The sequence below is a fragment of the Labeo rohita genome, chromosome 7 (genome assembly GCF_022985175.1).
Source record: "Labeo rohita strain BAU-BD-2019 chromosome 7, IGBB_LRoh.1.0, whole genome shotgun sequence".
NCBI lineage: Eukaryota > Metazoa > Chordata > Actinopteri > Cypriniformes > Cyprinidae > Labeo > Labeo rohita.
The window spans coordinates 85,657-100,468 of record NC_066875.1 but is presented as its reverse complement, the minus strand read 5'-3'; positions in this window follow the sequence as shown (position 1 = coordinate 100,468).

The window sequence follows — 14,812 nt, the reverse complement described above, 5'->3', positions numbered from 1 at the left end:
TTGTAGGGTTAAACTTGTTGACGGCGTTCATTAAACTTGACATTCAGCCCTGTTGCCAAAGTAATTTCAGGAAAAAAACCTCAACAAATATTTTATGACGCCTCGTCTTTGTTTTATCAACCAAACTGACAAAATATACTCTTCAATTCACCTGCATCTTTAAAAGCTGCTTGAGAATTGAGAATTATCATTTCAAACCTTTCTGACCAAGTTGTCAGTGATTATGGAAACTCTAGATGGGAACTTTTGACTGCACTCATTAAACTCAACATTCAACCCTGTTATCAAACGGAATCATATATAAACATAAACGTTCAATGTAAATCCAACATATCTCAGACAGCTGCACCCTACTGAGTGTCCACTTCATTTACGCAAACTCCTCAACCCTGTTATCCATTCAGTTTTCTTTCATGCTTTATTGAACTCATATATAATGAGTGTAAAATAAAACAGCTTCTCAACATCTCATCAGATTTTGTGTTCGCTGGGAAAACGCTAACGTCATGTTCCACCAACTGAGCTTCATGCTTTTATTTCAACACCGTTTGTGGACAGGAATCGCTCCGTTTCATCCGTCAGTCTGTCTCTCGCGCCTCCCGACGGCGACGTACAGAATAACCGACAGCTGCGGCTCTGATAGTGAACACAGATCAACTCACCCACAATCCCTGCTCTCAAAACAAACCTATTTCAGACAGAACAATGCAGAAACTTCTCTCCTAAACAAAAGGATGTTTGCTTATAAGAGTGTGAGCTCAACACAAGCATTGATTAGCATTTGGAGGACGGCGGTGTTGTCAGCTGACGAAGCGGATGCCGTGCCGCACGGATTCTCACGTCTAATAATAAACGTGAGTGTGGTTTTCTCCCTGGCTGGTGCGAAACATGCGATCTGTGCTAATGAAGAGACGAGAGACAGACGCTAACGAAATCACTCACACCCCGATTTATCCCCCAAATCTCAGCACTCGTCTGTGTTTTAACCACCACAAAATATATTCTTCAAAAATTCTTCCGTTTACCTGCCCCTTTGTAAACTCACTTTGTCTTGGTGGTAAATAAAAACGAACATTCCCCAGTTCTAAAATTGTTCTTAACCCTCATAATGCATGTGTGTCTATTTTGACCCAGGTTTGAGTACCATTGGGTGTCAAAATCGCTTTTTGTAAAATGATCTATGAAGTTATATCCCCCATATCTCACACACTTTCGGGGCTGAATTTTGTTGATGAGCATGGATCTGTACATCTGTTGATGAACTAATGCAGCATGAAAAATGGATCACTTGAGTTTATGGAGTTTATTTAGCTTGAACTCAAAATGAGTAATATGTTGTTTTGATGTGGGTTTCACAAATTTGTACTGTTTTTATTCAAATGGGCTAATGCTCAGATATTTCTCAGATATGTTCTTATAAATCTGTGGTAAATGCAGTAATAACACGGTAATAACACGGTATCGTTCAAAAATGAACTTTAAGCACATTTGGTTTTATTTGAAACGTATGAAGTCGTGACTATTTTACGAAATAGCGATTCTCCAGGTCCAGACAGACACAGAATATGAAAATAGCGTACAGATTGTGAATGCATTATGAGTTAAAGCCCTGGCGGCGTCTGATTATGGAAACTCCTTGACAGATCAAAGCAACATTTATCGCTGATGTTTCTGGCGGCTGAAAACAACAGCTTTGAGCCTTAATGACCTGCGCGGAAACATTTCAGAGCATTCGAGCTCAATCTGAGCAGTCGAGCCTCATTGAGACACGCAGACAGTGAACGGCAGGCGCTCTGACGCCTTAATTCTGATCCAGGTGAAGACGGACGTCCTGACAAACTACCGCAGACGCGCCGTCCTTCTTCATCCTGCCACCCCGTTTAATTAACACTTTAATAAATGCCGCCGTAGATTTAAGCGCGGCTGACATTTGCGCTCGAGACTGGGGGATATTTGTCACTTGCTAACTGGGCGAAGAGGAAAAGCGGCAGCTACGATTTGTTAAGCACATCCAGGCCGATTTGCTCTTTTTTATCGCGGCGGAAAAACGCGGCAGACACGCGTTAAGTGCAATTAATGAAGTGTTTGCTTATCTGCGGCGGCTGCGGCCGGTGGAGGGTCTGTTGAGGCCGACGGCCCGTCGCGTCGCTGTGACGGATCGGCGGGCGGACGGGTTATCAGTCAGCGTCCGCGCCGGATGAGTTGTGTGCGTGTGTATCTCTGGGACGGACAGCGGCTTGATTACTCCGCGCCTCCGGCGTCCCCTGTGTCACGATGGCACCTGCGATACGAGACGCTCCACGCCATGAATCCAAATGCTCCTGAACATCAGCCGTCAGATTGAATCCAGCCGTTATTACCTCTCACACCAACCTCTGACTCCAGCAGCACCAGCACAAACCGCCACTGGACGTCTGTGTCGCGTCTGGAGTGTTTGAGAAAAATGCCCGTGTTACAGGTCACCTGTGCTGGGACAATGTTTGTGAAGAGACTAATCATTTCAAGTCATTCAACAATTGTGAAAATGTAGATACATACACACTGAAACAGAAGTGTGCCTTATTTTTTGTGTCCAGCTATTTGTATGTTTTATGGGTGTGGCTTCCGGTCTCATCCGCGTCCAGCTATTTTTAGCTGTACAAACAGATCGTTTTGCTGCTTGATATTGCAAATCAGTGCGTCTTACCGTATATTTTTTAATGTATTATCTTAATCATGAGCACACTGGTTTGAATTGCAAACAGTTTTACCGTTTACTGCACGTTGTTATTTTTCTCGTTATTTCTCTATAGCAGCTAATGAACCGGACGTCTCGCCCTTAGGTTTACTTCCATACTGAAGAATGCGGTGGATATATTTTAAATACTGTACTGTGCAAGTAACTTCAACAGAGACACTTTCATGACTGTTTGTAAACACACTCAAGTACACTTTTAAAAAGCGGCCTTTGTAACAACGTCACATTAAACGTTTTAATTTAAATTAGATTTTAATGCACGTTTTAATGTTTTGTCGTGTTTTAAAGAAGTGCATTTTGATGTGTTGACTAACACACTACAGTACATGTAAATCACTTCATTATCATTGTAATTGTAGTTATTATTTATGCATTGTGTTATTCTATTAAATGTAATATATTTTAAATGTGCTAAATTGCAACTTCATCTGTATGATTACTAATGCATAGAAATACCTGAAGTTTCAATAGAAATGACATTAAGGTCTATTTTATCATAAATCAGTACAGTCAGCAGTACTTTCACCGCATTTCAAAAACAAGTAATTATGAAATTACAACAACAACGATCAAAGAGCACTTTAAAGATCATTTAATTTAATGCAATTATTGCTTATAACTGAAATACATTTTCGGTTTAATTGCAATCAGCATGCAAATGTTCTCACAACTTTCATAGACATTTTTTAAAAGTTAAATGAATGGGGACAAAAATGTGTTTAAAGTAACACTCATGGAACGTTCTTACAACTGAACTTTTTATTTAATTAAATCGTAATATTTGATACATGTTTTCATAATGTTGAGAGAAACTGTTCTTATAATAATAATAATACATTTTCAATTTAATTGCAATTAGCATGCAATTAAGTGTTTGAAAACATTATATTCAGTTCACGCTTAAGTTTAAATTGTCTTTTTGTTTTTTTAAGACTTCGTAGATTTTATAAACCGCCATGTGGGAAACCTGTAAAATCCATAAAATCGCTCAAATCAGTGAACTGCTATTTTGAGCTGGAACTTGAAAATGAACTGATGGAGTTGAATAAAACACTACATATAAATAAGCATATTTATTATCTGGCCCTCTGTGTGTGCAGTAACAGTGTAGCGCTTGTGCTGTGAAAACACTTGTTATTGCAAACAGCTGAACTATTATCCTGCTACTCAAACACTTATTACAGCTTCAATTATTCTCTTGAACACGCCGTCCAATCAGAGCAGTTCTTCGTCTGCCTGTTTTCTGATTGGTTCTTCTGTGCGGCTGTGTGATGATCGTCCTGCTAATGCTTTGATCAAACGGCGGTCAAACGTCCAGCCTGAGGAAACAGAAGGCTCTCGTGATCAGAGCTCGTTCGCTTGCAGCTTCAGCTCACGCTAACAAGACCAAACCGCGCTGACGTTCACATCAGAGTGTGATGTTTCAGCGTCAGCACAGGTGTTTGTACGGCAAGTCCGCTTTTACCACACGCAGATCCAACAGTCCAAGTGCGAAGCATCACAATCACTTTATATGAATTAATGGTGCTCGTATTATGACATTCACATGAACCACAAAAAACAATGAAGTTTGATGTTACTGATGTCTCACCATATTTCGTCTCTTTATACAAAGGTTTATGTATGATTTGAGAGTGAATAGCGCTTAAACTGTACAACAAACTGATCATTCTGCTCCAGAAGAATGACTTGATGTCCTTTTTGGAGCTTGAAACACTGACTTTCATTATGTTCCACAGTACAGAGTAAATCTCACAGGTCTGAATGATGTGAGAGTGAATCAATGATGACAGATTCTTCATGTGTGGATAAACTGGGCTTTTAAATGTGACACGCAACAAATTTACCTGGATTTATTTACTCTGCGTTTCTATTTGCATTCAGCTCTGGGCGAGTGTTAATTTCGTGTATTTATTGTGTTTCGTAAGTTTATGGTGAGCTTATGAACATCTTTTGACAGATTGCTCATAAATATAAACAGTGTGATTCTGACGGATTGGTTTACCCGGATTACAGGAAATGTTCTCGCAACTTTCGTGGACATTTTTTAAAAGTTACATCAATGGGGACAAAAAAATGCTTGTAAACCTTTAACTGTCATCGTCCCCCCTGTGGGACGCTTACGTTTACTTCACCATATTACAAATAAATCCTAATCTAATCATGACAAACTATACACCGTTGGAAAGGTCTAAGACTCCTAAATAGATATTTTACCACTCTTTTGTGTTACAAATTATGTAGGAAAAGTAATAGATTGATATATGTCAAGAGTGCAACTTAAAAAAATCTACATCATAACATGAGTTCTGACCTTTGTCACAAAATACTTTCTTCATCACCTTTTTCTCACTTTAGAAATCACAAGAAATTATATATCAGTTCAAAACATAAAATCTCAAAATTCATCCTTTGAAAGGCATTTTAAAATCAGACATTGCATTACCATGGAAAATGCACAGAAAATGTCTGTGTTCAAAAATAGGTGTGACAGGTAAAGGGTTAAAGTAACACTTATAGAACGCTCTTATACCTTTACTTATATTTGATTCATGTTCTCAAAGTGTTAAGAGAAAGCAATGTTATCTCACAACCAATATATACGTATTTTACGCATACAAATTTATGCAACCTCGCTCGTATGATTTTGTACGATTTGTCTTGACTCCAGTGATGGGAAGGTTTAGGTCAGGTGTCTTTCATAGGAATTCAAACAAATTGGGGAACTCGTAAAATATGTACGATTTGGCAAAAGTCATACGAATTTGTATAAGTGAGGTTGTGCACATTTGTAACAAATTAGCCACTTCAGTAAAATATGTATGAACTGCCACGAGAGCGATTTGAAGAAAATGTTCTTAGAACAACATTCTCAGAATCTCCTCAAGATATTATTTGTATGTGATGAATGTCTTAGAATGTTTAAAAAAAAAAAATAATAATAATAATAATAATAATAATAAAGTCAGCAGCATGTTTTAAGAACATTTTTAAGCTTTTGTGACCTTCAAATAACATTATAACCATGACAAGAAAATGGGACATTCTTAGAATATGAAAAAAATAAATGTTCAAATGATTTTATATTTTGGGTGAAACGTTAGCACAGTTTAAGAAACGTTTTTATAACCTTTAAATAACATTCTGAAAACAGACATTTTAAAGTTCTTAGAATATTAAACTTTCAAAAAACATATTTTGTGCGAAAGTAAAGTTAGTGGAGCGTTTTAAGAAATGTTTTCGTAATCACTAAATAACGTTAGAATCGCGACAGGATTTTAGGTACATCTCAAAACGACATTCCCACAATGTTTTTATAACCTAACTTTACCTGTGTATTTGTTTATCTGAACAGATCTCCAGTGAATATGAATCACAGTCACATCCCAAACATCTCAACGCTCGACGTTTACTGGCGCGTCACGTAATGATCCGCAGCGACGTCATCCGGCAGCGCACGGACGCACGTGAAAACTAGAGCTGCGAAAGCAAAGTTACTGGCTTCCACTCCAGGATGAATGAAATAGGAAAATCTATTCGAGGAAAGCAGCAAAGAACATCTCGCTCCAGCCGAGCGCAGGACACGCTCTATTATTAACTCGCCGTACCTTTACAAAACATGTCAGCAAAAAAAAAAGAGCAAACTTTTCTCACAGCGTCGTCCCGCGTCTCAGGAGAAATGAGCTTCCCACCGCTCGTTTGTTTAACGTTGGAGGCTGTTCACAGAGTTTGACGTATTGCTAATTGGCAGAAACCCAGCGCGTACGAGACTGGAGCCGGATTAGTCATTTACAATGTCATTTAGCTGAAGGCTTCGTGTGTGTAATTATTAATATCTCTAATCTTAAGCGCACTCGCGCCGGATGGGCTTCGCTAGCGCCCGACCTGGAGCGGCGTTTCTCAAACTGCTGGTTTTGTCTAACGTGTTAATGCCTGCCATCGTCGTCTGATCCTGCTGCTAATAAACAAACAAATAAATAAATAAATAAATAAAGAAGAGCTTCTCTCTGCTGTCCCACACATTCCCACGCTTCCGTCAGGAGTGAAAGCTTGTTTTCCACAATGAAAGCGCCTCGGTGTTAAAAAGGACACGCAGCAAAACTTCTCATGAAAGAACAAAAAGCACGGCAATAATAAAGCGTATTTTGGGCGTGTGTGGTTTGGAAATGAGGTTAGATGGCTCCGTTTGTTTGACAGAAGTAGGACAGAAAACAGGAAGCGCTGGAGCGGGTTTCTCGCTCACATCCTGTGATGTCAGTGCTTTGTGCCTCTGCTTTGGCCTCCAGCTGCCTCGCGGACGCTTCGCTCGTCACGTCGATTCGCCGTCGAGGAAGTTTGGACGAAATCTACACTTCAGTCAAAAAACCCTCCGGAGGAAACCGCCCCGCGTTTTAATTAAATCTTCATAAACACTGTGTTTTCTGTCTGATTAATCATTGACTTGGCTTCTGTACATTTCTGAGACAAAGCGACTGCGTTTAAACACGCGTTAAATTATACAGCAAACCTAGAAGACGATCTCGCTCAAATGTCGCTCAGTGATGTTCAGTGACGCAGGAGCAGCCGGCTCACATGTTGATTTGATCATTTTTGCAATCCTTTAAACGATTCATCAGCAGGAGGAGGACATGGACTGGAAAACGCTGTGAATGTACACCGATTGAGACGAACGCACAAAGCAGACGAGACTCCGAATGCGAAGCAGGAAATCTTCTCGTCTGTCTTTGGTTTCTAGCGCTGATAGATGTTTCCATCCAAATGAAACGACTGCCGCTTCACAACCATACATAAAGAAGCTCTGTTTACTTATTTATAAAGCTTTAAATAAATATGAGATACAGATTCGCCGTTTAGAAGTCGCGTTTCTCATCCCGAAGGAAGGAAAGATCACAGCAGACGATCTCTGTAATATCTCGATTGTTTCTTTGAGCCAGAATCCAGATCAAATGGAGGCGTTTCCCTCTAGAGTTTCTCAACAGAGTCTGGAACGTCTCGCTGTGAACTCTCGAAACATTTCATCTGAATGAATAAACGATCCGAGCGGCTCGCCACATTTATTTTGCCATTACAAAAACCGATTGTGTGAAGAAATAAAACATCCGGGACAAAGCTGATGTGACGTCGGCCGTAGGAGAGATGTAGTTTGGATCGAATCGCAGCTCTAATGAAGGTAACCGAAATGCAGGAACGGACGGGTACAAGAACATAAAACAGACCTGAGAATGAAACACGTATCTGCGGATACACGCAAGGCGTGATAAAACAAGAACCGACAATCTACTGAACAAACAGGAAACTGAACCTGGAACAGGTGATGATAATAAGTGATGATGGGAACAGGCACACAGGAAATAAACCACAGGAAATGAAAAAGAGTCCGGGATATAAATGCAGCATATTAATCTCTGGAAACATGTGAATGAAGAATGAACTGAGAACTCAAGGAGCAATAACTGAGAACAATTACTCTTTTACATGGTTATGTATTTATTAATGTTTTAATGTGACCTACACATAGTAAAACACAGTAAATGTAAACAAACAAAACATTTATTATTTACGTTTTTTTTGTTAGTTTTTTGCTATGTAAAGGTCACATTAAAACTTTCTTAACATTTTATTTTTCATTCTTACACCTTTTTCTTAAGTCTTTTACAGTATTTGTAGATTTTATTAGTTTACACCTACAGAAATGTATGAACGTCCATCACTATGACAATTCATCAAAAACAGCATTTTTTCTTTCTTTGAAATGATGATCTAAAAAAAGATTGACAATCTGTAAGATATTGACTGTGAAAATGATTTTCAATTTTAACACCAACGACTCACAAACAAACAAATAAATAAATTTGGCCCTACTAAATGTTATTTTTGTAAATTCGAGGTTCTTGATTATCAAGTAGACAACAGCGTCAGTGAAGAATATTAAGAATTATAAAAACTCTGTAAATAACACTTTTTTTCTTTCTTTTTCCTTTTTTTTTTTATTGTGTTATTTCCAGCTGTAATTTTGCCAAATTATAAAAAGTGTGGAAAAATATTTGATTGTATGTTCTTCGGGACATGAAATATTACCTATGAAATTCTCCTTAGAGAGCAAAGAAAATCAGACAAAATAATGTTAAAATGACTCATTGCGTGGTAAAAACAAGAAACTAAATCATCATTTGAGAGAAACAACACTGCAGAGGAAATGTTCGTTATTAGTGAAATTATAATGAAATAAGCGAGTGCGTCTCCTACATTTATTTTGTTAAAATTTAAGCCCACAGGGCCAAACACTCACGTTAATATAACACTGAGTAATTACAGCAGTAGTTCACACAGAAATGATCATTCTGTTCTGTATTTAAAAACACCACTGGCTATGGACAAAATGTGCCGAGACGTTCCTCAAAACATCAACTCCACTGAAGGACGTATTGCAGGTTTGAGCGACAGGAGGGACAGCAAATGATGACAGAAGGATGATTTTGGGTGATCTAGTTCAAGTGTGAAGATCACGTGAGGGTGGAAGAAGGCAAGCGAAGCACTTCGGATCTCCGCAGATCCTCAGGTGTGTTGGAGCAGAAGATGCTGGAGTTCAGGAGAACCGGTGGGGAAATGAGATTAGAGACAAACAGCAGAAACAGATACTCATTGGGGGTTTAAGTCTAAGCAGTGTTCAATAGCACATCATCTAATCAGTGACCAGAACCACCAGAGGAACACAGAGATCAGAGAGCGTCGACTGAAACCCAACCGCTGCAGAAATCTCAATCAGCTTCATCCTGAACAAACCCTCATCACGCGTCTGCCGTCGGCGTATGATAGCAAACGTGCTGCGTTACGCAAATGCAGATCTCGCTGAACTTTGATCACAGACGCGACAGACCCAAAAACGGTTTTACAGCGTGAGTGTAACAGAGAGCAGCTAGCATGAGCTGCATTTATAAACCGCACTCCCTGATCTCCAGCGACTGAAGACAGAAGCGGCGTCTTCAGCGTTCTTGTTAGCGCACCTGCCTCCCACGTCAGAAACGCTGAATCAAATGACAAATTTTAAAACTTACCAACTGTTTTTTTAAGGCTGAAGTGTAAATAAAAGATGTTATTAAACATCTCTGAACACACTTACATTTACTAGACTCATAAAACAAAATCTGTTGAGTAAACTTTAAATTATTTGTTACCCTGCTGCCTTAAATTTTAAGTTGAATGAACTCAAATATCTAAGTTGTCACTTAGTACAATTTCAAGTTAATTCAACTTAAAGTCATGGCTACGTTTATAGTTTTAAAATCACCAGCAAACTCATGATGAAATTCCCATAATTTTCCATCTTTAGTAAACACATGCTCTCACACACGATTCAAGATGCTTCATTCAGTGTATGAAATATTTAGGGCAGGTCAGGTTTTGTTAACCGGACGACATCAGTCTGATGCAATTTTGCTCTTCGGAGAGATTTTACACGCTGAGAGCGAGAGAAGCGACGTGTGGCGCTAAATGAAGCGTAACGCAGCGGCCAATTAAAAACCGTTCTCTACAGTCACTCGTGAAATATTGATGCGCGTCTGACAGTCAGAGACACGCAGAGCTTTAGTTTCACATTCACACAAACGTTCAGCCCGACTGGAGCATCAACACGACTGCATGAATTCAGGAGCTACGGCACTAAAGTCTCTCAGGAGTCTGGATCAAATCATATAAACACACGCTCAGGGGTTGAACGTATTGAAGTCTGTGTAGATTTCATCCTGAACGTCCGTGTACACGCAAAAGGAAAGCTTTAGATTAGTAAAACTGTACCTGCACAAACATAAAATCATACAGCTGTGTTGAAATGTGCTCACTGCACTACAAGTCGACCACATGAAATAATCATGATGCCACGTGACAAAAGAAAAGATTGTAAGCCCTGTTTCCTACTTTATTCCTGTGTTGATTTTTCTTTATATTAGCGCTGTCACATGTAAGGTGTGCTATCTGGCGTTAAACACTCTCCTCACCTGAAACACCTTTTGTGAAGATTTACAGCATTTCTCATCCTACAGGAAGGACGTGTGATGAGAAGAGCGAGTCAGACAGCGATAAACGAGACTGACATCGGTGCCAACGATGACCCAGAATGCTCTGGGGCCGCAGATGCGCGGCGTGATTTACAGTAACTAAAGTATCTGAATAGAGCACATCATTTCAAGAAGTAAAAACTCCATTCATTTTCTTCAAAGGGCTCTACAGAGACTGAACACAGACAGAAACACTGACTGCACGTGAAAGCGGCACATTCACGTGCGTCCGAACGCGCACGCACAGTAAGCGGCCCCTAATCAGCGCTAATTACGATAGACATCAAAGCTGCGATGACCTCAGATGGCTCTGAACTCATTACGGCTCGTATTAAGCGGCCGATTCCATCAGCGCGAGCGGATCTCGGTCCTCACAGACGCGTTTAAAGGTGCAACGACCGACGCGCAGCCGCTTGCTAATCGCCATTTTTCTGTCAGGCCTTTGTTTCAGAAGCTAATGTGGGTCGGCTGCTTCAAAGACATGCTAATGGGCCGCGCGCCGATGTCAAGAGACCAATTACACTCGCGAGCGGCTCCTCAGACTCAGAGAAGCGGATGAAGCTCAGAGACGCGCTTGACTTCCGCTCTTCTGCGGGACGATCCTCGCTGGAACGGTCGATATTCCCACAGACGGCCGAAAAGGGCAAAAGAGAGAGAAAGAGTGTAATTCAGCCTTACAGAAGATCGTATTATTCATTCACACTGCTGAACAGAATGTAGTTTATAGTTCGACATCTAACGAGACATGCTTTACATTTGCTGAGGAAAACGCGAGTCGTGCTTCTGAGGTTTTCTGACGTGTTGCTTGTTGGTTTCTTCCTATCTGGTGAGAAAATGAGTCTCATTGATCTTCTGGTCCTGTATTACAGAAACTTTCTATCACTGTTTATGACCTCACAGTTTGAAAGCTCTCATTTCTATGTGAAATTATTAGGCTAAACAGCTATTTTACATTGTAATAATACTTCTCAGGCTATTTTTGATCACATGAATGCAGCCAGAGAAAAAAAATCAGTCTAACAATATAGTCAGAAATAGTGAAAAATATGAAGACGCCGTCTCACTTAAGTGAACCGTCCATGCTGCCGAAATTAATAAAGTCTGTGATCTTGACCAGAGCAGATTTATGAAACTCCGACATCTATAGAAATACTACGAAGTTTAAAAGGTTCCGCAGGAATGACTCTGACTTATAATGACGGATTAAACAACACAAAATTAAAGCATACAATGCGTTTCTTCCAGATGCCTGACGAACAATTCCATATTCCAGTGCTGGTCTCTAAGCCAGACGCATCAATCAAAGTCTTTTAACAAGACAGACGCGGGACTTTTACGATCGTCTGCATGATCTGTTCTGTCAAGCGTCGCCCCGGTCAGATCGGGCCCCGTGCGCCTGACCCTCGAGCGGCCCCTGACCCCCGCTAAGCACTGCCTCATCTACCCGATCCGCCTCTCCGCGGCCGAGTGAAGATGTATTTCGGCGCGCCGCGGGACACACTTGATTTGACCGGAGGGGCGACATGATGAATGAGACACTTCTGTGAATCTACTGCTACAGCAATCCGGCCCCCGTCTCTCTCTCTCGCCGCAATCTAGCCGGGACCGGGACGAGGTATTGATGTACGAGAGTGAGACGGGAAGATGAAGAGGTCTCACCGCCGGCTGAGAACATCAGATCCTGCGCTCGCCATAGCTCAAACGGAGCGAGGCCTCGTGAAAAGAGGAGACGTCTCCGTGCCACCGGAGGAGCTTTCTCTGAGGTTTTGTTTTGAATGTTCTCTTTAATCAAATGGCATAAGAGCTCCAGATGTCTTCAAGATGGCACCCGAACACAACTGCTACGGCTCACGCTGAAATGTCACGTCCCCCGGTACCTTCTAGCAGCTTCGGCTCCGGGATCTCGAGTCTCTCCCACACGCTTTCTCACTTTGCATGGGAAAACACAGTGTGGCAGAAGCATGAGCTGTGGCCTATTTCATGATGTAATGCACTTCAGGTGGAGGAAGCCATCAGAGAAGGGTGAACGGCGCCATCTGTCGCTGGCAAGATGCTCAAGCAGGGGCTGGTGTTACTCTCAGGGAAATGCGTTCTTTGTGTTTTCTAATCTAGCGTTTGACATAGTGACTTTAAATTAATCAGATTCATTGCATTTAACAATTTCACTGAAGAAAAACAAAAACAAAAACAACAACAACAACAACAACAACATGCATTTACCTACTTTTGCAAAACTCCAATAAAAGTACCTAAACATAAAATTCACTGCAGAGTCCAGCTGAAATAAATACTACGGGCAGTAAAACAACATCTCCTATTCCTTCTCACACAAATTATGATAACAGGGGCATATTATCGATTTATACAAAGACTTATTTTCGTGTTTCGTATGTTATGAGCTCAAAACAATTTTATCAATAACCGGCTCCATATGTCTTTTCTGACATAGTAAACTTGCTCAGTAGCGCACCTGGTACGGCACTGGACTTGAGATGCGAAGCGCTTGGGTACGAGTCTTGGGTACTGTTAAACACGAGTCACAATAAAAGTGCTTAGGGACCCGCAGAATCAAGATTAAATGGCATGTTTGCTTCAGAATTTTTTTTTTTTTTTTTTTAACTGACCTTTGCTTGATTTGTTTTGGGTCGGGTTTACAGTAGGTACATTATTTTCAAAGCGATACAGCATTTTCTTTTAGCACCACTCAGTGGATATTTGATTTCCGAAGTGCCGCGATATGTACAACAACCAGCATAAAATGTTGGCACATTCACTTGTATTCATGTATTTGAGATAAAGCTAAACACATTTTTAGCACCCCCACTGGAGATTTCACTTTGAAAGTGTCAGAAAAATGCACAGAAATGTCACAGTTGGCCCCTTTTTTCAATGAACCTGGGTTAAGAAATTTCATTGTTTGGGAATTGACATACAGAACATGATACAAGATTCCTATTTCTTCCTAAGTGCAGTAAACAAACTGTTAACCCTGGCTGTATGTTTTCTCTCGACAAACAGACAAATCAGCTAAAATTTGCCCATTTTGACATTATTGGTGGCACAGTCTCACATAGCCAGACCTTAAAGGAACACTGCACTTTTTTTGAAAATAGGCTCATTTTAAAGCTAAACAGTTGAGTTTAACCGTTTTCGAATCCATTCAGCCGATCTCCGGGTCTGGCCGTAGCACTTTTAGCATAGTTTAGCATAGATCATTGAATCTGATTAGACCGTTAGTATCTCGCTCAAAAATGACCAAAGTGTTTCAATATTTTCCCTATTTAAAACTTGACTCTTCTGTAGTTACATTGTGTACTAAGAGTGACAGAAAATGAAAAGTTGCAATTTTCTAGGCTGATATGTCTAGGAACTATACTCTCATTCCGGCGTAATAATAAAGGAACTTTGCTGCCGCACCATGGGTGCAGCAGGCGCAATGATATTACACAGCAACTGAAAATAGTCTCCCTGTGCAAGCAGGTGGTCACGTTGGTTGTGTTGACGGAAGTTTGCCTATTTTCAGGCGCTGTGTAATATCATTGCGCCTGCTGCACCCATGGTGCGGTAGCAAAGTTTCTTTGATGTAACTACAGTTTTAAAGTTTAAAATAGGAAAAATATCAAAACTCTTCATTTTTCATTTTTGAGCGAGATACTAACGGTCTAATCAGATTCAATGATCTAAGCTAAGCTATGCTAAAAGTGCTACGGCCAAACCTGGAGATCGGCTGAATGGATTCGAAAACGGTTAAACTCAACTGTTTAACTCTCGGGGAGTTGGAAAATGAGCCTATTTTCAAAAAAGTGGAGTGTATAAAGTGTAAGACTGACAGCAAAAGGTCTGGGAAACTTGCCCGCTTTGAATGGCCATAAGACTGACTGGTAAAACAACGTTTTGTGCTCCACCGTGTTTAGGGGTGTGGAAATGTCGCCACAATAACAGACTGGTGTGTAAAACTCTCAGATATGTTTTAAAGATTCTATGCCGCAAACTTCACATTTTTCACAAAATCCACCATTTT